Genomic DNA, 25,799 nt, shown 5'->3' on the forward strand with positions numbered 1-25,799 from the left:
AGTTTCACATTGCTCCTTTCACACACGTAGCCTAAAATGTCTTGCAAGCATCAGAAGGCGTTCATCAGCAGACCCTCATAAGGTGTGTTTACAAACCTAACCATCCGAAGTTGTCTGCCTATTTGCAGTAATTTAGAGGAGGTCTTTGGAGAACCATTTTTTAGAGATAAGAAAGAAAGTGCGAAAGAAGTTCCTTGACTTAGAAGTGTAATGGTTATTAATGTGCTTAGTAAAGATTGACCAAGCCCCTTGGTTTTCATAATGGAAAAGCCTTTATGTATGAATGTAAAGGTGGTCACAACAATTCCAGAAATCTTCTCTCCTTTCTGAGCGAGACCCTTCAGGCATACACACTTGAAAGTCCAGAGGTCCAGCAGTATCTTAGAGTATTTTCACACAGATCATTTTGCATGCCTTTATACAGTCTCATAGTGCTTGGAGGTAGATCAGGCGTAATAGCCAAATCTAGGGAGAAAGGTGATAGACCTTTAGGCAGGTCTTTTTATTGAGAGGGATTACGTCAGTTCAGCCTATTTCCTCCAGATTAACAGGACTGAATCATGTATACCTGTGCTCCAGGCTTTCAAGAAGAAATTAGTTATCAAACTGGTATCAAAACTGCCTTAGACATGTCCTTTTCTTCGGATCCACATAAACACCAAGAAAAGATAAGACAAAATAGATAAGAAAAATGATCATGATACATCCATACTTGACTCAGTACAAGGTTCCTCCCACTTGATACATAACCTAACAAATTCAGGTTTCTCTTTTCCTCTAAGCACTGTTGTGTTTGAGTCTTTGACACTTTGTCAGCCTGAAGTCATTGGGATCTTGGATTCCAACAACAAAGGAGAGTTAGATCTTCAAGAGTATCTCTCTTCTTAATGTGTTTTTGTAAAAACACTACTTGTTACTTAACCAATGACACTTAATGTTGATCTCTGTAGAGGTGAGTGGGAACTGTTACATTTTGTAGAAAAGGGAGCAGTCAACCTTGAACATAGCGAACAGGTTTCGAGTCTCGACAGGGACGCTTAACATTCTGTGATTCTGGGCGAATCACTTATTCTCCTCATGCCTAACATGGGTTGGCATTTGAAGTAAAAAATAGTCAGACAAAAGCACAAACAGCATCTAATCAATTCCATCATTTTTTGCCAGCTTCCAGCAGAACATCGTTCTTTGAGACTGAGACATCCTAATATTTCTTCACAACTTTTTCAATTTTCAGTAGCCCTGGGTTAAAACAGACGCAGACGGCCGTGTTATTGGAAGTGAGCTTTGATACCCAGCTTCACAGATTGATTTTTTAAAAAAAACGTTTTATTTATCCATGCTCAGGCAACAATTCAGTGAGATCATATTGTACAGTACATCATTAACCCATTCATCAGAGTAGACAATAGTCAAATTAACAATCACTTTCGAACATCCTAGCTAACCCAGTGATACTCTTTTCTTCTCACTATATAACTGACCCGGTCTACAACCCCCGGTATTCCTGCCAATACGCCCATACCTTCTCTCGTTTATGTGGGCGTCCACTACTCAAATTAATTGCATGCTCGGCTTGCCAGCACCAATCTCGGTCTACCTTCCAGTCAGCCACACTCGGGAGAGAAGCTTCCTCCGGCTCCATGCTATATTGCGCTTGGCTACTACCACAGCGAACGCCAACCATATTTAAAAAATATATTTCGGCCAGGTCTCCGCTGAAGAGATCAGCTGCAAAAGCCATTTAGCTTCCAGTGAGACCTGCAACCCAACCACTTCTGTCGTGATCCTCACGACTTCTGTCCAATATTTATGAATCAATGGACAGTCCAATAGCAGGTGGTAAAAGGTCCCTTCTTGGCCACATCCCCGCTGACACAATGTGTTCTCAGCTCTTCCCAAGCAATATTGTAGTGGGCTTGAGTAATGTTCTATGTAAAATCTTCAGTTGGATTAGTCGGAAGCGCGACCTTATGGCTGCCTCCCTCGGACCCTGCAAGGCCTCCAGCCAATCCTCATCTAATGGTCCAAGATCCTTCACCCAAGCTGCCTTCAGTGGCCCCAGTGGATCTGGCACTTTGTTTATCAATTGTTTATGTATTACTGAGATCGCCTTGTCGGTTAAAGTGTCTGTCGGGAGTTGGTCTTCTAACGGGGCTGCCTCAACTATCACTTCACCCTCCCGTATGTTATTAAATTAAATTTATAGGGCACGCAGCTACCCGGAGGTTTCCCGGCGCCAAGGACAATTGCAACAGAAAGACAAGATTTACTGATTAAACAACCAGGTCTTAAGGTTTTTACGAAAGCTTTTGTGGTTGGTTTCATCCCGAAGCAGACATGGGAGTGAATTCCATAGCACAGGGGCCAGATAAGAAAAAGAGTGTCCTCTCATGCGTGCTAATTTAAATCTTGGGACTGAAAAGTTGGCTTGGGAAGAGGATCTAAGCAAACGAGTCGGATGATATGTCTGGACCAGAGAACATAAGTAGGCCCCCGAGAGGGTGTCCAACTGTAGGTATAAAGGAGATGTAGACCTGTCCCCTCCATATGTCTCCTAATATTTCCAGTCATATTAGTACCCATTTACGAAAGCCCTGGAACTCTCCCACTCCCTGAAGAAGGTCGCTATCCCAAAGTGGAGTCATCTCAGTCAGCCTTTTCTCCAACCCCAGACATCCTGTGGCCGCTCTCCAAGCTATCACCACTGTTTCAGTATGAAAAGGCAGACTACGTTCCCTCTTCCTATGGTACAATGGGGGGGGTGTAATCCCCCGTCACCCATTGCCATTCTGTCTACTCTATATGCTGGCTCCGCTCGGTCTCCAAATGCCCAGTCATTCACTGTAACCAACTTGGCAGCCAAGTACTACTTCTTGACATCCGGCACAGTCATCCCACCTTTGTAAACCACTCCCTGTAACTTTTGCATGGCTGTGCGAAAAGTACCGCCATTCCACAATAATTGTCGCAGTTCGGTTTTTACCTTCTGGAAAAAGGCTGGTGCAATTGTTAACGGCGTGTTTTGCAAAATATATATCAGACACAGGAGAGTCATTTGAAATATGACCGCTCTGCCCATCAATGAGAGCAGGAGTTACCGCCAGTGGTGAGCATCCCTACAGAATCTGTCCACTTGAAGGGCCAAGTTCATTAGATAAAAGGTCTGCGCTTGATTGGTTACATTAACCCCCAAGTACTTGAATCCAGTCATCTCAACTGGTTTCTATACATCTAGATGTTAATCTCTGTACTTCCCCCACCAGTGGAAAAAGTAGGGACTTGTCCCAATTTATACGATAACCTGAGTGGTTTCAAAATATGTGGAAAAATGGCAATATCAGATAAATGACTGCATGGGCCTCATGACATATTGCAGGACATCGTCCGCGTATAGCGAGATACGTTCATTCCATTCACTTCCCACCCGTATACCCCAGACAACGGGATCTTGACTCAGCCAGGCAGCCAACGGCTCTAGGGCCAAAGAAAAGAGCATTGGGAAAAGGGGGCAACCCTGTCTCGTACCCTTCAAGAGGGCAAATACTCTGGACACTGAGTTATTAACTTGCACTCTTGCCAGTTGGTTGATGAATTAAAGCTTGACTCAGCCAATAAATCTGGACCCAAATCCCACTCGTGGTAGAACTTCAAAAGATAACTCCATTCCACAATATTGAGCTCCATTTTAGTGTCCATGGACAGAAGGTCCGCCGGCTATACGAGAGCGGATTCCGTCACATGCATGATCCCATATAGTCTGCACAGGTTCAAACATGTCCCCTTTTGTGGCATTATTCCGGATTGATCCAGGTGTGTCAAGGAGGTAATCACTGTTCACACCCGAAGTGCCAAAGCCTTGGCCAGTACTTTAGCCTAGTAGTTAAGCAATGAAATTGATCTATAAGATCCACAGTCCGTTGGCGGTTTACCCTCTTTAGGGATCACCACTATCACTGCCGTTCTTTGGTCCTCTGATAATATGCAATCTTACTTATCCCCTTGAAACATATGTAGAAGGTGCTCCGCTGATTTGTCTAACATGCATTTGAATAGCCAAACTGGTAGGCAATTTGGCCCCACCACCTATTCCCAGATTAAAGGGTGCAAACTGCCCTACTCAATTCTTGTACCATCAGATCTTTGTTTAACATGCCTCTGTCTTTCTCAGTCAACTGAGCTAGGGTCACATCCCTCAGGAATTCCTCACAGTCAGTACCTGACACAGCAGTGGTGGACTTGTAAAGAGCCTTGTGGTAAGTAGCGAACGCCTCCGCGATCTTGTTTCCGGCTGTCCTTCCTCATCCTCTATCTCCGGGACCCATCTACTTCCCCCATCCCTTTTGTCCAGCCACACCACCAGTTTACTTGCTTTATCTCCCACATCGCATAAACGGTGCTGGGTGGCCAATGCCTGTGCCCTGGCGCTATGCTCCATCAATGCTCTTAATTCCTGTTGCCGCAACTTTCGCAGATGCCCCAGTGGGGGTAAGGCCATTCTATTCCCCCCCCCCTTTCCCTCATACTCTATCTAAATTCCCTTTCTTTGAGGAACCAGAGGTCAATCCTAGGGAGCAGAACATGGTCCCTCATCGGACCTTCAAGTACGACTTTACCCGGATCGTGACCTATCACTACCCATGCCGCATGCACAGCTGTCTTAAAATCGCCCAAGCTATTAGTCTTTGTGACCATATAGTCCAAGCGGACCAAGCTCCTGTGTGCTGCCGATATGTGTGAATTCCCTGGGCTCTGGGTGAGGATACCGGCAAATGTTGCCCAGTCCCATTGCCAATATGAAGTCTCTTAGCGGACCCAGGCTCCTCCCGGAAGCCCCCCAAACGTCCAGTTCTATGGTGACTACATCATTCATATCTCCTCCCAGAACCAGTCTACCTTCCGGCAGCTCTAGGAGTAGGGGGCCCAGTAGATCAAGGTGCGCGTCAGCAGCCTGGGAGAAACATATAGTGAGCTAAAGTTAAGGGTCTGTCCCTCCCATCGGACACTCACCTCCACATTTCTGCCCAGAGGGTCACTCCATGTCTTTGTGGGCACATCAGGCAGTGTCCTCCTACATAAAATCACAACCCCTCTGGAACCTGTGGTCCAACCCGCATGTGGGAAAAGTTTGAATCAAAATGTGTGGAGCACTCTACAGTTGTTACCTCGGAGGTATGTTTCTTGTAATAATGTAACATTTGGGGCATGCCTCTTAATGAATTGCAAAATCACTGTTCTCTTTATTTTTTACCATTGAGGCCATTTATATTCCAGGACCAGAGTCCCAGCGACTGTCTCTGTGTCCCCGACATATAACCAGCAATTGGCAATCCTCAGACCTGTACATATCTAACGTGTCTGGTGGGGTACCTCCCTCCCCCGACCCTCTTCTTGTTGAAAAGTAAATCCAATCCACTGTGTACCTGAGCACTTATAATCCAACCTGTTACCTTAAAATAACATCTAAACTTCCCCCAACTGTGAAACCATTCCCCCTTCCGTGCAACCCTGCTAACTTGGTCCTGCATACCCCAACTCCCCCACCTGAAGAGCGCCTGCTGCCATAACATTTGATAACAAGTAAGGGGGTATCTTGGCTCTGCTTGCAACAACCTGTGTATAAATGCTTTCATAATATATGCCCCTGTTCCTTATAGTACTGAAGTCCTGTACAGATTGATAATGTTATGTCAAATAACATAAGACTGTTCTAGTCTTATATTTTGGGGCTCATGCTCAAGTTGGCTCATCTCAAGTTAACTGTCAGCTCCTGTAATATCAATAAAAGGCATGGATTTTTCAATGATAGAACAATCCTTGGTAACATGATGCAGTTGGTTTGTGCAGAACCCTCTATATCAATGCCTTTAGATAAAAAGTGCCAAATAAAAAGGATAAATAATTTCAACGAAAGTAAAGTCAACAAAGGCCTTCAAGCATTTTACATAACAAGACTGACTCTGGAAAAGCAAATCCAAAAACTCCACCAGAAGACATCTGTTTTCCTAAGACATGCAACAGTTATTATAATCTCCAACAAAGAGGCAGTGTAAGACCGTTACATATTTACGGTTTTAACTCCTTTCTATCGTCGGAATTCTGCCACCTAGATACTATTGTGTAGAATATAAAGTTTATGAACTTAAGACATTTACGGAGCTCATTGGATCTCTACTAGGTATACTTTATTTTAAAAAAAAAAGCACTTTGCCAATGCCTGTGGTTGGTAGTGGCACGTCATTATTGCCCATAGAAGTGTCACTTAAAATCTGCCTCAACAGTAATTATGCAAGCATTTTTTGCGGAGACCTCCAATCTTCACAAATATAGAGCACATCATGTACCTGTGGACCTAGCCCTTTCTACCCTAGAAATTATGCTCACATGAATCTAATATTTTGCCATGTTTATAGTAACATCTGCATGGTGTTTCTAAAGGCTTCTAGGTTTCATGGCTTTTAATGCATTCATACTGTTTTATTTATGAAGCCTTACACCAACACTTGTATCTTCAGTGCTATTAGAGAGCTAAGCCTCGGTTAAAGATAATAAAGCAATCACTAACATCATTTACAAAGGCAAATTTACCCTTCTAGATTTACTCATGTGTAAATCTACTCCTGTACGCAGGTGTAAGTCTACAGTTTTTTGTTAGCCACCATTTTCAAGTGTAGATTTACATATAATTTTAGATTTGCATGTCTCAACCTCTGAGACTGAATTTATAAGTGTAAAGTTACTACTAGTTACTTTTCCTACATTGATGGAGATCTAGGTCTCTCCTGTGGGAAAGTATAGGAGAAATTAATAGTTTATTAATTAAAATAAATATTTACAATATTTTAGTGTACAATAAATGAATATGATTGTTATCCTGTAACTGATACAATAAAAAAATTACTCAATCATTTTTAGAGTAGCAGTATTTATCCATTTACAATTCCAGGTGATCACATTAGGATTTTTCTTTTTCCCTATCTTGCACTCCACCTAAAATTTAAAATAACCCTACCTCCCCCCTGAGATCCCTCCTTTTGACTTCTGGTACTATAGTGCACTGATTCAAGCTCTGGTACTGTGGTATGCTGATTCAAGCTTTTAATAAATTAGTACAGAGCAATCCTCTTTATCATTTTACAGTATCAAGTTACACTGTGGATTATTGATAAAAGTTCATCCAATTTATCAATATTTGGCATTGGTGATTCATTATGATGTAGCACAAACCACTCAGGAACTTCATCTGAACAATAACACCTGGATTCCCAATATCTTCCATGTGTTTCCCTCAGTCCACATTGTGTCATTAGTTGGTCACCATACATCTAGGATAGAGAAGATATGCCTATACCTTATTGTATTTTGATTTCATGGCAGTTGCTAAGATTCATTCCTTTACCGGGTATGTCCCAAAGTATTTCGACTGAGCCTTATTGGTCTGTGTAGACTGTTTACATTTCGTGTTCAATGTTGATAAAGCTGTCCTTATCCAATATGCTCTACTGCATAACAAAACCTTTTCACATTGACTCCCCCACAACAGTGGCCTCTGATACGTTCAGGATTTGGATATTATTCACTCTTACCTGATTCTCCATTGTTCCATCTTTTCAAATAATGACTTAACAGTTACCAACAGTGTTGAGTTTGTCTGCATGTAGTTTGTTAAATTTTAGGGGGACGCATCCACCAACTCTTAGAGAGCCAACAGTCTTGTGGATAACTCGTCCACCTTCTTGTCAAAATGTGCACTGAGATACTTCAAGCTTTACCATCATATCCTAGCCCAAAGTCCTAATGAGTTGCTGACTAACATTAGCTGAGCCCTCACCTGGAAGTCCCCAATGTCTTCATGTGGTAATTTCTCTTGCCTGGCCTCATTGACTCCTAATGTGTGGTCTATTTCACCATCTTCTTGTTCACTTTGTCCTTTCCCTTAAGACGTCACACTGGTTTGAAACGCAAACAGGCTCACTCAGAGTAGCAGTTAGAGGTACCTGTACCCTCAGGCTTGGGGTTATCACTTTTGACCTCGTCCCCAGATGGTCAAAAAATGCATATCTTGGTCTTTCTCTTGATAGCATTGTGTAATCCCCTGGTTGCCTCAGGATTGGGCCAGCTAAGAACACTGCACACTCACGCTTCCTCTCAACAGAGATAAGACCGGTATATTGGTTGAATCAGTTTTATTCTGCACTGTACAACCTGATATGATTTTAACAGGAATCAAGCCCGCACTGTGCCCCTTTCCTCTTTGTTCCAACCGTCCTCTGCACAAACGACGGTCCCGGCATTCACCAACAGAGGACACCGTGCTAAGCAGTGGCCGACAATGCCACTCGATCTTACAATGAGGTGGTTGGTATTCCCCAGGTCGTCCTCCGCATGAGTGTCGGTCCCGACACTCTCCAACAGAGGGCTACACGGAAGGCACGGGTCCTTGAGTTTGCGGGGTTCAGAGACCTGCACTCGAATCCCTTGAATGGGGACAGCGGCTAGGGCAGATAATGTGGGGAGCTAGGTATATACAAAAGGAGCGTCTCACACGCTCGATAACCCTCGAGCGGGGACTGCACAAGTTCCAAGGGAGCGTCTCACACGCTCGATAACCCTTGAGCGGGGACTGCAACAAGTTCCAAGGGAGCGTCTCACACGCTCGATAACCCTCGAGCGGGGACTGCAACGAGTTCCAAGGGAGCGTCTCACACGCTCGATAACCCTCGAGCGGGGACTGCAACAAGTTCCAAGGGAGCGTCTCACACGCTCGATGACCCTCGAGCGGGGACTGCGACAAGATCCAAGGGAGCGTCTCGCGCGCTCGATAACCCTCGAGCGGGGACTGCAACAGTTCCAAGGGAGCGTCTCACACGCTCGATAACCCTCGAGCAGGGACTGCACAAGGTAAGTTCCAAGGGAGCGTCTCACACGCTCGATGACCCTCGAGCGGGGACTGCGACAAGATCCAAGGGAGCGTCTCACGCGCTCGATAACCCTCGAGCGGGGACTGCACACGGTAAGTTCCAAGGGAGCGTCTCTCGCGCTCGAGAACCCTCGAGCGGGGACTGGTGTAACAACGGCTTACCGAGACTGAAGCTCTCCTTACGTCTGTGCACGTCTGGTCAACCCTTCCGTTCAGCGTATGAGTCCTGTAACCTGAACCGGGAATATCCGACGCCGCGTCCTGCCATCCTGTTTGTTTTATGGCGGCGCCTGCTTCCGTCCCGCGCGGAGCTTCCTGGGATTTGTAGTTCAGGGCGAGGGTTTCTTGGGAATTGTAGTTCCGATCTCGTTGCGCTAGTTTGCGGTGCTTTCAGCGATTTCGTGTCCTAACAGCACATCCCCCGTCCCTCAAGGACCCTTCGCGGGCCCGGGCTTGTCCGGATGCAGTCTGTGGAAGGCCGCGACCAGTCGAGGAGCACAAATACCCGAAACAGGCTCCCATGACTGCTCCTCCGGGCCGTATCCCTTCCAGGCAACAAGGTACCAGAGCCGGTCCCTGCTCCACTTGGAATCCCTGATACCTTCAACCTCGTAGTCACGTTCAGCGTCCACCGATACAGGCGAAGGACCGGAACCACCGGACGCGACGGAGGGCTTAAGGAGGGAGACGTGGAACACCGGGTGTATCCTCAGGCAGCCTGGCAGATCCAGCCGCATGTTCACAGGACTCAGGCACTCCTTGATGCGATACGGGCCGATGAAGCGTGGGCGGAAAACGCTATGTTTCCGAAACCGTAGGTTCTTCGATGACACCCAGACGTAATCCCCCACCTGATACAGAGGGCTTGGTCTCCGTCGACGGTCCGCGGAGGCCTTGTAGGTCCTCTTGGCCTCCTCCAGACACCTCTTGGCGCACCCTATCGTGTCCTTGATGTGGGCAACCCTTCTGATGGTTTCTGGTACGCCCACCGTGGCTGCAGGATGCACCAGAGGAAGGAACCTGGGATGATGACCGTAGTTGTTGTAGAAAGGCGACACCTTTGTTGCACTATGCGTGGCGTTGTTATATGCAATTTCTGCTAGCCACAGCTTATCAACCCATTCCTCGGTGCCCTGATCCACGAAACAAGGGAGATATTGCTTTAGCGTCTGGTTGAGGCGCTCGGTTTGGCCGTCCGTTTGAGGGTGATAGCTGGTGGACATAGCGGACGTTACATGTAAGGATGAACACCAAGTTTTCCAAAACCGCGCCGTGAACTGCGACCCTCGATCAGACACGATCACTCGGGGCAGTCCATGAACCCGCACCACTTCTTTCATAAGCGTGAGTGCCAATTGGCCAGCCGTAGGTACCCCTTTACACGCGATGAACCGACCCATCTTGGTGAGGTAGTCGATGACCACGAGTATGGCGGTACACCCCTGATCCTTAGGCAGTCCTACGATGAAATCCAGGGAAATGCTGTCCCACGGCCTAGCGGGGGTAGGAAGCGGCTGCAGGAGCCCCTGGGGGCGGCCATGGTCCGATTTCATGGAGGAGCATACCGTACAGGAGGCTATCCACCTCTGGATGTCCGCCCTCACTGAAGGCCACCAGAACTGTCGCCCCACACATTCCACCGTTTTCTGCAGACCGAAGTGACCCGCACAGGGCGATTCGTGGCACCACTGATAGGCTTGTTTCCTCAGTCTGGCGGTCGGTACCAGGACACAGCGTCCTTTCACCGGTATACCGTCCTTGACCTGCCATTCCTTATGTCGATGAAGCCATGTTCTCCACTCGACCGTACCAATGCCTTTCTGTATCCCACGAAGGAAAGCCCCTGGCTGTATAGCTCCTATCACCGCCCCGGGTTCTATGATGGATTTGACGGTTGGTAGGGGATGTTCCTCGTCCGTGTACCGTCTAGAAAGAGCATCCGCTTTCTTGTTTTCCGTGCCAGGCCTGTAGGTGATGGTAAAATGGAAATGGGGAGACAGCTGTCTGGCCGCCGTCATGAACTGGAGGTTCCTGTGGTCTGTATACACTAAAACCACCTGCCGTGCTCCCATCAATAGGTGTCTCCATTCAGTAAAGGCGTCCTTGATGGCTAGCAATTCTTTTTCGGCGACGTGGTAGTTTATTTCAGCTACGTTCAGCTTCCTGGACATGAAAGCCACAGGGTGTAGCAGCCCTGACTCTGCGTTCTTCTGCGAAAGTACGGCCCCCACCGCCAGGTCCGAGGCATCCGCCTCTACTATGTACTGCTGTTCGGGGTCTGGATGAGCAAGCACAGGAGCCGACACAAAGGCCCGCTTCAACGCTCGGAATGCTCCCTCAGCCTCGGTCGACCACAAAAAGGCGGCTGCCTTCCTCAGGAGATGCGTGATGGGGGCTACCAGCCCCGAAAACCCCTGGATGAACCTCCTATAAAAGTTAGCAAACCCTAGGAAGCTTTGCACCTCCTTGATGCTTTTCGGAGCCGGCCAGTCCACTACAGCCTTGACTTTCCTTTCCGCCATTGTTTGTCCTTCAGGGCTCAGCATAACCCCCAAGAATTCCACCGTGGTGACGTGAAAGTCGCACTTACTGAGCTTGCAGTATAATGAGTTTTCCCTTAGGATTCTCAGCACCGTAGACACATGCAGCTCGTGTTCCTCCAGGCTGTCCGAGTAGACCAGAATGTCGTCAATATAGACGACGACGTAGACGTCCAAGATGTCTCGCAGAACGTCGTTCAGAAAAAACTGAAACGCCGCGGGGGCGTTACAGAGCCCGAACGGCATCACTCTGTACTCGAACAGGCCGAACCGCGTCTTGAAGGCCGTTTTCCACTCGTCTCCGCACCGCATACGGACAAGGTGGTACGCTCCCTTCAGATCGAGCTTTGTGTATATGCGCGCCTTCTTGACTTGCTCCAAGAGCACGTTGATCAGGGGTAGCGGGTATCTGTTCTTAATCGTGATGGCGTTGAGCGCCCTGAAGTCCACACAAGCGCGGAGCTCTCCGTTCGCTTTTGGGATAAAGAACAGAGGCGAGGCCGCCGGTGACTTGGATGGCCTTATGAACCCCAGGCTCAACATGGTATCCAGGTAAGAACGAAGGTGGATGTTTTCGGGCTCCGACAAAGCATACAGCCTCCCTCCGGGAATGGTAGCTCCAGGGACCAGGTCTATCTGACAGTCATAGACTCTATGCGGAGGGAGTGTTTCCGCCGGCTTATCATCGAACACGTCTCTGTAATCATGGTACACCTTGGGGAGGTGCACTTCTTTTTCCGCTGCGGTGGCCACTCCGTGTCCGGAACACAATGTCAAGGACGGAGGGTCTGAAGACCACCCACATGAGCGGGCGCAATACGGGGAGTCCATACGCAATTCTAGGGATTCCCAGTCAATGGAGGGGTTGTGTTTTTTGAGCCACGGTAAGCCAAGGATAACGCCATACTGCGGCGCACAGATGACGTTGAAGTCCAAAACTTCTTTGTGTTGTTGTTCGTATACCACCTCGAGTTCCCCGGTGTGTTGACTGATGGGACCAGATTTCAACTTCCGCCCATCCACCGCAAAGACGTCTTCTGGGACCTCATACTGTAGAAGCACCACTCCTAGACGGCGCGCTTCTTCCTCGTCCATGAATACCCCTGTTGCTCCTGAGTCTACCATTGCAGATACCGAAACCCACTTGTTTGGTACTTTCAATCGCAGGGGTATAAACATATGTCGGGGACTGGTAGTGGTAAATGTCTGTGCTGAAGGGATGTAACCATGACTCCGGGAATCCCCTTCCCTGTTCCGAGAGCCCCTTAGTTTTCCGCCCCCTTGTCTGCTGTCGCAGCAGACAAACGATTGGGGCGAGATAGTCCTGTCTTGGGTTTCACGGGGCACTCACGGACGTAGTGGCCCTTCTTCCCGCAGTATAAGCATAGTCCTTGCTTCCTGCGGGACTCCTTCTCCGTTGCTGTAAGGCTGGCTCTGACGGCTCCTACGTCCATGGTCTCTGTGCGATGCGCAGGAGCAGCTTCCGCGGGAACCGTTTGGCTCGACGCGAGAGGGGCCTTGTCCTTCTTCTGACCTCCCCCCCGACGTTCGCTCAGTCTATGGTCCAGACGTAGTGCCAAACTAATCAAGTCCTCGCACTGTACAGGTTGGGGGTCTCTCTGAGCGATCACATCCTTAAGGTCTTCGCTCAATCCTTGGTGGAAGAGCGCTGTTTGTTTTGCGGGTGGCCATTTGGATTCAGCCACAAGGCGCCTAAATGCGTTCAAGTACTGGACAAGCCCTGAAGTGCCTTGTTTGAGCGTCAGTAGCTCTCTATCAGCGGTGTATGAGTCCGCTCTCCGGTCGAAGACTCTCACAAACTCCTCCTAGAACGAATCCCAATCGTACAAGAGCGGATCGTCCCTGGTAACCAAAGGCACCGCCCATTGTGCAGCGTTCCCTGCCAAGTAGGAGATCATAAAGGCGACTCGCGCCTGGTTCGTGGGAAACGACTTTGGTTTACAAGAGAAGTGCAGGGCCACCTGCGTTATGAAGACCTGGACGGTGTTGGGATCCCCACTGTATCTTTCCGGGGTGGCTAGCGGGATAGCCACCGGCATTTCCACCACCACTGCCGCGGGTTGTCCCGTGTGTGACGCCCCGGCATTAAACGGATTTCTCTGTTGGGTATCCATCCTTGCTCTCAGGTCAGCCGTTTCTTGGCGAGAAGCAGTTAACTCGTTCTGTACGTCCAGTAAGGCGGCCAGCACATCTTCCATGGAGGCCATGACAACCGCACCCAACCGGGAGGATGATCAGGAGTAAAAGGTCGGATATTATGTAATCCCCTGGTTGCCTCAGGATTGGGCCAGCTAAGAACACTGCACACTCACGCTTCCTCTCAACAGAGATAAGACCGGTATATTGGTTGAATCAGTTTTATTCTGCACTGTACAACCTGATATGGTTTTAACAGGAATCCATTCTGCACTGTGCCCCTTTCCTCTTTGTTCCAACCGTCCTCTGCACGAACGCCGGTCCCGGCATTCACCAACAGAGGACACCGTGCTAAGCAGTGGCCGACAATGCCACTCGATCTTACAATGAGGTGGCTAGGGCAGATAATGTGGGGAGCTAGGTATATACAAAAGGAGCGTCTCACACGCTCGATAACCCTCGAGCGGGGACTGCAACAAGTTCCAAGGGAGCGTCTCACACGCTCGATAACCCTCGAGCGGGGACTGCAACAAGTTCCAAGGGAGCGTCTCACACGCTCGATAACCCTCGAGCAGGGACTGCAACGAGTTCCAAGGGAGCGTCTCACACGCTCGATAACCCTCGAGCGGGGACTGCAACGAGTTCCAAGGGAGCGTCTCACACGCTCGATGACCCTCGAGCGGGGACTGCGACAAGATCCAAGGGAGCCTCTCACGCGCTCGATAACCCTCGAGCGGGGACTGCAACAGTTCCAAGGGAGCGTCTCACACGCTCGATAACCCTCGAGCAGGGACTGCACAAGGTAAGTTCCAAGGGAGCGTCTCACACGCTCGATGACCCTCGAGCGGGGACTGCGACAAGATCCAAGGGAGCGTCTCACGCGCTCGATAACCCTCGAGCGGGGACTGCACACGGTAAGTTCCAAGGGAGCGTCTCTCGCGCTCGAGAACCCTCGAGCGGGGACTGGTGTAACAACGGCTTACCGAGACTGAAGCTCTCCTTACGTCTGTGCACGTCTGGTCAACCCTTCCGTTCAGCGTATGAGTCCTGTAACCTGAACCGGGAATATCCGACGCCGCGTCCTGCCATCCTGTTTGTTTTATGGCGGCGCCTGCTTCCGTCCCGTGTGGAGCTTCCTGGGATTTGTAGTTCAGGGCGAGGGTTTCTTGGGAATTGTAGTTCCGATCTCGTTGCGCTCGTTTGCGGTGCTTTCAGCGATTTCGTGTCCTAACACATTGCAAGATAAGATTATATTCATGCAAAAACAAGTGCATTAGATTTTACTACTTGATTTATGAGAGACCTCTAAATCCATCAAATGCAACTTTTATTTCATTACTTCTTTGCATCATTTACTAATCTCAATGGATTGTTCTTAATACTGCATTTAGCAATATACGCCCAATGATACATTTTCACTTCAAAATTTAAACCATGAAGTGTATTTTTGATGGTTTGTTGAATCTACATTGTCCCATCTCAGATTAACTCCTCCCTTCATATTACTATTCGTGTTAGCTTCTCACTTGCAGAACATTTTTGAGCTCACTGTTTCTTTATGCTTGAAGTACTAGTGAGTTTTAGGCATTATCCTCCAAGAGCTTTAACTACAAATCATAAAAGACTAAATGGTTCTGTGCAAGACCTAGCCTTTGATTCCAAAGTTTTTTTGGTGAACTTTTCTTCTCCAGTATTGGGGTGTCTATCATAGATTCACATGCCTGAATCATTCCCCGTTGTCGTTGTGGGAGTCCCACGGTACATAAAAAAGCAATAATATGCAATAATATCCTTAGAAAACTTGGTAATAACCAACCAGGAAGTAAAGTAGCCCAAGCTACAATACAAAAAACTTCCACACTCCTGACTATCCTAGTCATTTTGTATAGCCCAAACTGCAGCGAATCAGGCGACAGCACCCACCAGAAAGTCCTCTCCAGAGGCTCAGGCTCTCAGATTTTCTACTGCACGTCGTGTGAAGGGAGTCTCCCTGATCTCTGCTCAGTACTTCTCTATTTTCCTTCAGGAATCTGGATTTGAAGATGTCTTCATCTAAGAAATCTTTATTCAGGCCTTGTGACTCTTGTGGTAAGCTCCGGCTTTTCAAAGAAGATCCCCACAAGAAGTGCATTTACTGCCTGTACCCGGACCATCAGGTAAAGGACTGCAAGATATGTAGGACCTACCCTCAGGGACAGAGAGGGCCGCCAGCTTTTGTGGCTACAAAAGCTCAACGATCAAGATGATCCTGTTTTTGAGGTAGGCAGTATTGCCTCTGGGTCTACTACAGCTTCTAGGAAGAGAGCTGCCGAAGAGGTGTTGTCTTCTCCTGGGGATAAGATTATAAAGCGGCAACAATCTTCTAAGGGGTCTGAGAGGCCTTCCACTTCTAAGGCACCCCCCCCTACTAAGGGCAAACTTGGGCCATCCACACCCCCGAGAAGAACCAAAAAATTACCTCAAAAGACTACTTTTGAGAAGACTTTACCTCAGAAACAGACCCTGTCATCGACGATGCCGTCGTCGACTCCGCAGTCGACGAAGATCCCAGTCGACGCAACATCTACGTCTACGTCAACTTTCACTTCTCCTAAGCCTGAGATGTTAATGTCGATAGCGTCTTCACAGTCGACGATGGTCTATGTCGCTGTCAGGCCTATCTCGTCGACGAAAGAATCTTCATCTGCCATCGTCAGCGCCCCGTCAACGGCCAAGCTGAAGAAGATTCCGTCAACGATAGCTTCGTCGATGTCACGGTTGCTCCATTGCCGTCGACAAGCATCCCGTCGTCGACTAGCTCGTCGACGACTCCTGCACAGTCGACGACTAGATCGTCGACGAAGATTCCATCGTCGACAAAGACACCATCGTCGACGAAGACACAGTTGTCGACGAAACCTTCCTCGTCGGCAAAGACAACTCAATCGTCGACGACAACCTCTTCATCGTCTGGATCCAAGCCCCCGTCGACGAGCCCGTCGATGGGGCCTCCGTCGACGCCACAACTGTCTACATGTACCACCATGCAGGTTTGGTCACAGTCTACGGCTTTTACGTCAACACCAAAGCCATCCTTGCTTCAGAGATGCGCTTCTAGCCTAGAACCTTTATCTCCTCTACGCCGGTCACCTCAAACGGTACCCATACAGGTCCCTGACAAGTTTCTGGACTCTGAAGATAGTGAGGAGGATTCTGACATGGATGAAAGGTTTGGGACGGCTACAAGTCCTTCAGAATTAAACATCAAATACCAAGAGGATGATGAGGATGACCAACATTTGCCTGAGCATGTGACATCACCTGTTACTAATGTCCCCTCAGCTCAGATGCCAGTAGCATTGCTAACAAATCTAAAGCACATGCTAAATGACTATTATAGACGTTTTCCACGTCTGAGTCAGAGGACTCTGTGCCTCCTACACCTGTGGTGCAAACGCCTATATCTGATTTAAGACCTCCAAGGTCTCCTCCGCCTGTAGCGTCCCATCAGCCTGAAGAACAACATTCTTCTGACTAGGAAGAGAGAGAAGGGGAAGTCGATGACGGATCCATGATGTCGGAGTGGGACGATTATCAGGTTCAAACAACTTCTCCTTCACCTCCGGTTACCGCTGATTCACCTCTAGTAGATGTGGGAGGATTCCATCTTCTAATGGAAAGAGCTACGAAACGCTTCCATATTGACATGGAGACTACACAGCAGGAATGCTTCCTCTATGATTTCAAAGACCAGCCAAGGAGGCAGGTTAAGTCTATACCTATTATTGATTTCATCTGGAAAGAGGGAGTTAAGGTTATGTCTACTCCTGCATCTATTCCTCCAGTACTGCCGAGGATAGATAAAAAATATAAGGCGCCTGAAAAGTCCCCAGCTTGCCTTATATGACACCCGAAATTGGATTCGGTGATCATACAGGCTGCTCAGAAGCGATCTAGAAATCCTACCTCTCCAATCGCAGCCCCACCGATAGAGACGGCAGGCGTCTGGATGCTATTGGGTAGCGTGTGTCTACAATGGCAGCAACTACAGTCCGAGCTGCCAACTAATTAGCCATATGACTGGCAAATGTGGTCTGACATCTCGCCATATGTCAACATGCTTCCAGAGCCCTCCAGGACAGAAGCTCTGAAAATACTGCAGGAAGGTGAGAGGATCTCGGCTGAGATGATTGATTCTACCGTTGCTGTGGCTTCAACTGGATTCAGGCAGTTAGAAGGAGCTGCTGTCTTGCGCAAGCAAGGCTGGCTATGAGCGACTTCGTTCCGCCAGGAGGTTCAAGCTAAGGTGTTACATGCCTTACGACGGGGAGTTTTTGTTTGGCCCGCAAGTAGAGGAAGCCTTGCAGGCAATCAAAAAAGGACACGGAGACAGCCAGATCCCTTGGCACCTTACAATTTCGGAAGCCGCCCTTTCGAGGTGCGAGAGGACGTGGATCGTCCTCTATTAGAGGAGGTTATAATCAGCAGCCCTCCTACAGGCAAGGGAATCAACGTTACCAAACCCAACGTTACCAGTCCTACGGCCAGCGCAACACTAATTATTCCCAAAACACAAGAAAGCCTGCCTACCGCGGAAAGGATAAAAGACAATGAGTGTCACCACCTGCCACAGCTACTGCCGCAGTCTCACATAAAAATTGGAGGAAAGGTCTCAAAATTCTACTCAAAATGGTCCTCAATAACGTCAGACAGGTGGGTCTTGGACATTGTGGCCAAGGGCCATGCCCTCGAATTCGAAAATTTCCTCCAACGTCCCCCCAAGGGGCCCACCTCCAGCTCATCTCAGAGTTGTTTTCCCAGATCAATTTGATGTTAAAAAAAGGAGCAATCGAAAAGGTTCCTCAGGTTCAGAGAGGAGCAGGATTCTACTACAGATTCTTTCTAATAAAGAAAGTCTGGGGAATGGCGTGCAATTCTGGATCTCCGTGCCCTAAACAAGTATTTGAAAAAGGTAACGTTCTGGATGCTATCACTCCAAGAAATACTGAATCTTCTTTCGGCGGGAGAATACATGGCCACTTTGGACCTCCAAGATGCGTATTTCCACATCCCCATTTTACCTCGTCACAGGAAGTTCCTGCGATTCAGGGTGGCTGGCAGGGATTTTCAGTTCAAGGTCCTCCCCTTTGGGCTGCGTTCGGCACCCTGGGTGTTTACAAAGGTCCTGGATCCGGTAGCGGCACACCTCCGGCTGGAGGGAATAGAAATATTTCCCTACTTGGACGACTGCCTTATCAAGGCGAGTTCTTACGCAGACACAGACAACCATATCCAACGGTGTCTGTCTCTCTTCCAGTCTCTGGGTCTCTCCATCAATTTCAGCAAGTCACAGCTAGAACCATCCCAACGACAAGCTTTCTTGGAAGCAACCTTGGACACACAGCTGTTCCGAGCTTTCATATCGGACGAGAGGCAAGAAAGAATACAGGACATGGCTCGGATTTTACTCTCAAGAAAGTCAGTTTCAGTCAGACAGTTCAAGTCTTTTCTGGGGATGGTTTCTTCTTGCATTCCTTTGATACCGAATTGCTGTCTTAGGATGAGGTCTCTTCAAGAAGAACTCAACCTGCAATGGCTGCAGGTCTCCGGCTCATTCGAGGACCTCATCCGGATCACCCCTCGCATCCGAGGTGCTCTTCTCTGGTGGATTCAAAGGAGAAATTTACAACAGGGTTGCGCGTTCCTCCAAGACGCACCAAACTTCACAATCACCACGGACGCATCCCTCGAAGGTTGGGCAGCACATCTTCAAGGGCTGACGGTCAGCGGGAGATGAAGTCCTCAACAAAAGGTCTGGCACATCAATCTGTTGGAGCTAAGAGCCATCTTCCTAGCCCTCAAGTCCTTTCGCGCAATCGTTCAAGGGGCCACAGTATTGGTTCGCACAGACAATACTACAAGCATGCACTATTTGAACAAACAGGGAGGAACAAGATCGGCTCTTCTGTCTCAGGAAGCCCAAGAGATATGGGCATGGGCAATACGACACAGAATCAATCTTCTGGCGGTCCATGTACCGGGAACGGCGAACGTTCTTGCGGACACTCTCAGCAGGACAACGGTGTCCACCCACGAATGGGAACTTCATCTACCAACAGTGGATCGGATTTTTCTGGTGTCAATCGGCTGGGATTCATCCTTTTCAGGCAAGGCCAGATCAGATATTGCCTTTTTTCTTACATCTGGCAAAATCGGGATTATCTCACGCAACTCTGAACGTTTTCCTAGCAGCCATTTCAAGATATCGTCAGGATGGGTCCACTTCACTTTACTCTTCAAGAATTAGACAGCAATTCTTTAAAGGACTTTTCAGAATGTTTCCTCCGGTACGTCGTCCACCGCCATCGTGGCATCTCAATGTAGTGTTAGCAACTCATGCGCACCCTTTTGAACCAATTCACAGAGTGGATTAAAAATTTCTTACATGGAGAGTATCGCTTTTGTTGGCTTTGACTTCATCTAGAAGAGTCAGTGATGTCCAGGCTTTCACGGTCCATCCATCTTTCTTACAGTTAACGTCCGATTCAGTAGTGCTCCGCACAAACCCAAAATTCATGCCTAAGGTGCCTTCGGATTTTCACCTGAACGAGCCAGTTCTCTTAAGGACGTTTTTTTCCTAACCCACAATCCCCTGCGGAAAGGGCATTGCATACACTAGGCATCAAAAGATGATTAAAGTTCTATTTACAAAGAACCTCTACAATACGCAAATCTGACCAATTGTTTGTCGCCTATGGAAAAATTCGTCCAGGTCATGCAGTGTCTAAAGAAACAATAGCAAGATGGATTTCTGCAGCTATTGACTTTTGTCAGTCAGAATATCTTTATTCGACTTATTCAAAGTCATACAAAGAAAACATAAAAACATTTCTTACAGAGTATTAATCTTAAAAGCAATGCTATACAATTTTTAAAAAAGTGTGAAACAAGGTTAACATTTTTTTTTACATTCATAAAGCGAGCGTACATACTAAAAACGTTTTCTTTAAGGCGAGGTTTGGCGGATAGCTTTTGCCCTTGAGGCGGCTACCAGAAAATTAGCTATGCAAAAAGTAATGCGTGGATTGGGCAATAATTGTAAAAAGAGTAGGGCTGGTCTCACCTGAGTGAAGCCGGCCTCTTTCAGAATAGGGAACAAGTATTTTTTCCTCTGCTCTATATACAGCCCACAAAACATAACAAAATGCATTGTATCCTGCACAGAAAACTGATCGCAGCTACAGGGAGGGGCTAAATCTGGCTTCTGCCAAGTTTTAAAAGAACCTAAGTAAAAATGTAACAAATTAAATCTGAATTTAGTTAATAAAAACCTGTGGAAGGGGATTGTGACAAAACTAAGATAGGGTGCGAGTGAGGATGAGCTGACCAGGAGGCTGTGTTCCCTTACTAATGGTTTCACCAGTTGACATTCCTCACGGCAAGCTTCCTTCCTTTCCCTAAATGATTTTTTAACAAAGTCAATGTCTTGTGCCTTAATTTTCTCAGAGGAGGTGAAAAGCTCTGGACGACCCAGATCTGCAAATGCTTTGGCCAAATAGGCCAGCCATGGGATCTTCTTGGGTTTATCCAGAGATAGAACATCGTGCATAATTTTATGGTTCAAGGGAAGTTCTTCGTTGGTCCACATTTTCAGACAAAAAATCAGAGGAGACATACTCAATGTATCTGACAAATAGGGTAAGCCCACTTCTTTGTGAATTGAGTAAGTTGGGGTTGACTGTGGTACAGAGAGCAATGTTCCAATAAATCTATTCTCTGCTCTCTGTATTAGATCTAGATTTACGTACCCCCACAAAGCGGATCCATATAATGCAATGGCCATAGATTTACACTTATAGATTTTTATGAGGGCTTCCATAGGCCTAGCCCCCAACTTGCCAGCAAAGCCCAGGAGAGCTGATGAAGATCTAATAACAGCTAGCCTCTTTGCTCTTATCTGTGGCGCCCAGGACCCTTTCTGGTCAAACAATACTCCTAAATAGGGAAAAGTAGATACCTTAGAGACAATATCCCCTCTGCAAGAAAATGTTTTATGGCTTTTCTTGTAACACTCACGTCCCATTACCATTGTATGTGATTTTGTTACATTTACCTTGAGGTCCAGATGCTCCATAAATGAGCCAAAAGCATCTAAAAGGTGCTGGAGGCCGACGCCCGTGCGGGCGATGAGCACGGCGTCATCCGCATACAGGAGTGCCGGAATTTGAGTTCCTCCTGCATACGGGACGTCCGCCTCCTGCCCCCTCAGGTGTGCGCCCAGGCCATTGATATAGATGGTGAAGAGCAAGGGGGCTAGTATACAACCTTGCCATACCCCCTTCAAGGATTTAAAAAGGGGGGTACGTCTTCCATCATTCGTTACACGAACTGCTGCGAACAACTCCTGGTGTAAAGTGGCCATGAACGTAACCAAGGCATCGTCGATGCCCATCTCCAGCATAATCGACCACAACTTTGATCTATTGACCAAATCGAAAGCCGAGGAGAGGTCCATGAATGCTAGATACACGGACCCCTCCTTGGCCACGGTATATTTAGCGATGAGTAAATGCAGATTAGCGCACTGCTCAATGGTCCCCTTTCTTTCTCTAAACCCGTATTGTATCTCAGACAGGCCGCCACAGCTCTCGACATTCTCCCTCAGCCTAGATAGAAGGACTCGGCCTAAAATTTTTACGTTTGAATCCAAGAGGGATATAGGCCTGTAACAGGCGGGATCATCCCGCTGACCTTTATTTTTAAAAATAGGCACGATTATGGATGTGGCCCATGAGGCGGGAACCGGGTTACCATTTACTGAGTTAAACACATTTGTCAAGACCTCTGCCCACAATTTCGGTGAATACATAAAAAAGTCTGCAGGGACGCCATCAGGGCCAGGTGCTTTATGCTTTGTGGTAGCCAGGATTGCTTTTTCCACTTCTGAGTGGTTAAAGAGGATAGGACGGACGGCTACAGTGACCAACGGGGCATCTTTAGATCCTTCGTCCGCATCCCCGTAAACATTTTTAAAATGTGTCAGCCATTTTTCATCGGGGATAACGCAGTCTATGGGTTCATTGATGTCTTCTGCTAAAAATGGCTGTTTGATAATCTCCCAAAATTTTCTGCTGTCCTTCAGCACAGCCACTGAGAGGAGATTTTCCCATGCTTCGCGTTTGATGGTGTCCTTTCGTTTCTTTATGGCTAACTTGTAGGTTTTCCTCAGACTGATAATGTCCTCTTTTACCCTAGGGGTCTTTTTTAGTGCTTCCAACAGTGATCTGTGGGCATTTGAACATGCTGAGTCAAACCAGCGCATAATTCCAGGGGATCCTTTTTTTGACTTTACTAAAAGGTCCTGTGACACCTGGCCGCATATTAGCTCGAATGCCTCTACTATTTCTTTGCCCTGCGCACTATGTTTTTTGCAGATCTCGACATTATCCTTGATTTTGGGAAAGGTTTTCTCGTAAAAAATTTCTGGAATCACTTTAGCCCATTTCACTCGCCTGTCTTGGTCAGTGGTCCTCAAGGGGTGGGCAGGTTCTGCTAATACTGGGGATGCTCCCATCTGGGCTCCCCAAGCCACTTCGAGTACTACCGGGTTATGATCGCTAAAGTGTGTTAAGACTGTGCGGTAATCCATAGTCCGGTTTAGAATGCCTTGTGAAACAAAGATGTAATCTATTATTGTGCCTTGCTGGGCACCAATAAAAGTTGGCAGTCTGGGGCCACCTTCAGGCTCGTACAGGTCGAAGTTAGCTAGTAGGTCTTCTAGCTCCTCCCCCTCTGTAGAATGTTCAAAGTGGGGGCCCTGTGATCCCTCGTCCCCATCATCAGTGCGTCCCCTACAGGCTAGGTTACACAAGTGAATGTTAAAATCGCCTAATAGAATAAACTCAAAAACGTAATTGATGTTCTGACTTAAGGTTTTTAAAATGCTATCTAAATTAGCAACATTACAACCTCTATAGTCACTGTTCCCTGAATTGTAAAAATGTACGTATATGGTCCTGCTGGTGTTGTTGATCACCCTTTCAACCATTAAGATATTATGGGAATCAGTGCTTATCTGCCTGTAACTCCCCTTCAGATCTAAGGAGAACAAAATCACTAGACCTCCCTTAGCTCTCCCCATGCGACTGGGTACGGCAGGTTTCGTAAAACAAGTGAACCCATCCCACCAGAGATTGGCGGATGTATCCCAGGTTTCCTGGAGTGCAATGATATGATGATTTAAGACGAAACTGGACCATGCCCTATCCCATCTTTTAGCATTTAAGCCTGCAATGTTCCAGCTTATAATCTTACAGGAGTCCGTAGGTTTCTTGAGTTCTTGGGGCCCCGCCGGAGCCCCTACAGCGATTTGTGGCAGTTTTGTCACCTCAATAGATCCCTCTTGAGGTAGGCTCTGCGGATTGTGGCTGGCAAGCCTCTGTGGTGCACAGTCCTTAGGCTGATTTAGTGTGAGGAGATGGGCACAATTTAGTGTTACTTGGTCGTCTATCACTATCTGGAGACTGGGCTCACTGGAATCATGGTCGTTGGTATGTTGACTTCTTTTGGGTGCTGACGTGTTCACCGCATCGGTTGTCAAATCAGTAGCATCTGTGAGTCAATCACAGTCGTTTAGGTTAGATAAAGGTCCATACCTATTCCCCATTCCAAATCCCCAATCAAACGGGGTAGCTACCTGACTCCATCCACTTGCTGTTGTATTCCACATAGGGCCTGGTGTATTTGGGCGTCTCCAAGGCTGCCCCAATCCCGACCGTGATATGAACCCGTTGCCCCGAGCTCTGTGATCATGCCCCGGGAGCCCAGGACCCCAACCGTTTATAGTGTGCCCATGTGACATTACTGATCTGGCAATTGGCTCGATCGGATAGTTATATTTTCCAGTCTCCTGGTTGGTCATTGGCTGGAAACAATCATTGTTGTATCGGGGTCTGGTATCCCCTCCCCAATTATTGTTATTTATATATCTCCTAGATCTAGGAGTCTTCGGAAAAGTAGCAAGCTGGATCTTGCTGTAGAAAAATTTCAGGGTGAGGGGAATTATAGAGCCACTTCGTCGTTGGGGTGGAAAGATATTGGACAGGATATTTGGGAATACCTCTGCGTTAGCAAAATTTAATATTACGCAGTCCCCCTTAAATTCTTTTGGTTTATTCCCAATCCATGATACCCTCCTTGTCATGACGATATCCCCTGCTAATTGGTCAAACCCTTGGTGTGCCATTTGCATATTGTTGGTGAGCCAGTGAAGCGCTTTATCCTTTAGACCCTGATTAGTCTCTGTTTTGTCGTGTGATAGAACAGGAACATTTGCCAGTACCAGTACTACTGGTGAGGCTTCCAAAATAAATTGGGCTGGGTCATCCTCATTTTGGGGTTGTGCTGATACGGCAGATACGGCAGCTGGTGCTACAGGGGAGTCTCCTACTAGCTCCTGGCTAGGCACAGGTGGTGATGGAGATGCTGGTGGCTGCCCTTGCGGGATAGACTGTGTTTGGCTTTCCAATGGGGTATTCTCCGCGTCCATGGTCACCAATTTAGTGACAAGGGTAGATAGGTTCTCCACCTCCTCGATCAACTTACTTTGCGATCTGCCCAATTTTTTAACCTCGAAAGTTAATTTATCCAGTTTCCCGATCATAGGCTTAATGATTGTCCTGATTTTCATGTCTATCATGTCTTGGATCCTATTGAATAGGTCATCATCAATAATGCGCCTCGACTCTATGTCAACGTCAGGCTCCACAGTTTTCCCTTCGCGTCTTGGTGGTGTGGCCGGCTTTTTCCTGGCTTGCGATTTCCCCCCGCGCTTTCCCTGGAACTTTCTGCAAGTTCTCATAGCCCGTGTTACATGCTGCTGGGGCGATAGAACTTCATCCACCGTGTCTATCTGGTAGTTAGGATCAGAGACTGCGTCTGTTGACAGATCTATCAGAGGGTCTGAGTCTCCGTCTTCCATGGCAATATCTTGGGGGTTAGAGTCTGGAATGTATATGGGAGGGTTTTCTACAGGTATATCAGGCATTACTATACTTGAAGAGGGGCTTTCTGGGAGCAAAGTTGGTGATTGGCTCAGACCTAGGGATTGCCTTCTCTCGCTATTGATCTTGCTGACTACTTGTACTAGGTAAGAGTCTAGAGTATTGAGTGACTCCGTAGCAGCAGGGACCGTTTTTTTTTACCAT

The 25,799-nt window shown here is 47.6% G+C and overlaps 1 protein-coding gene across 32 annotated transcripts in view; it reads left to right on the forward strand.

Moving 5' to 3' along the window:
- Positions 1 to 25,799, forward strand: part of CAMK2B (calcium/calmodulin dependent protein kinase II beta) — an 866,219-nt gene that overhangs the window by 555,407 nt on the left and 285,013 nt on the right. The gene's annotated exons all lie outside the window — the stretch shown is intronic.

The sequence above is a fragment of the Lissotriton helveticus genome, chromosome 11 (genome assembly GCF_964261635.1).
Source record: "Lissotriton helveticus chromosome 11, aLisHel1.1, whole genome shotgun sequence".
Lineage (NCBI taxonomy): Eukaryota > Metazoa > Chordata > Amphibia > Caudata > Salamandridae > Lissotriton > Lissotriton helveticus.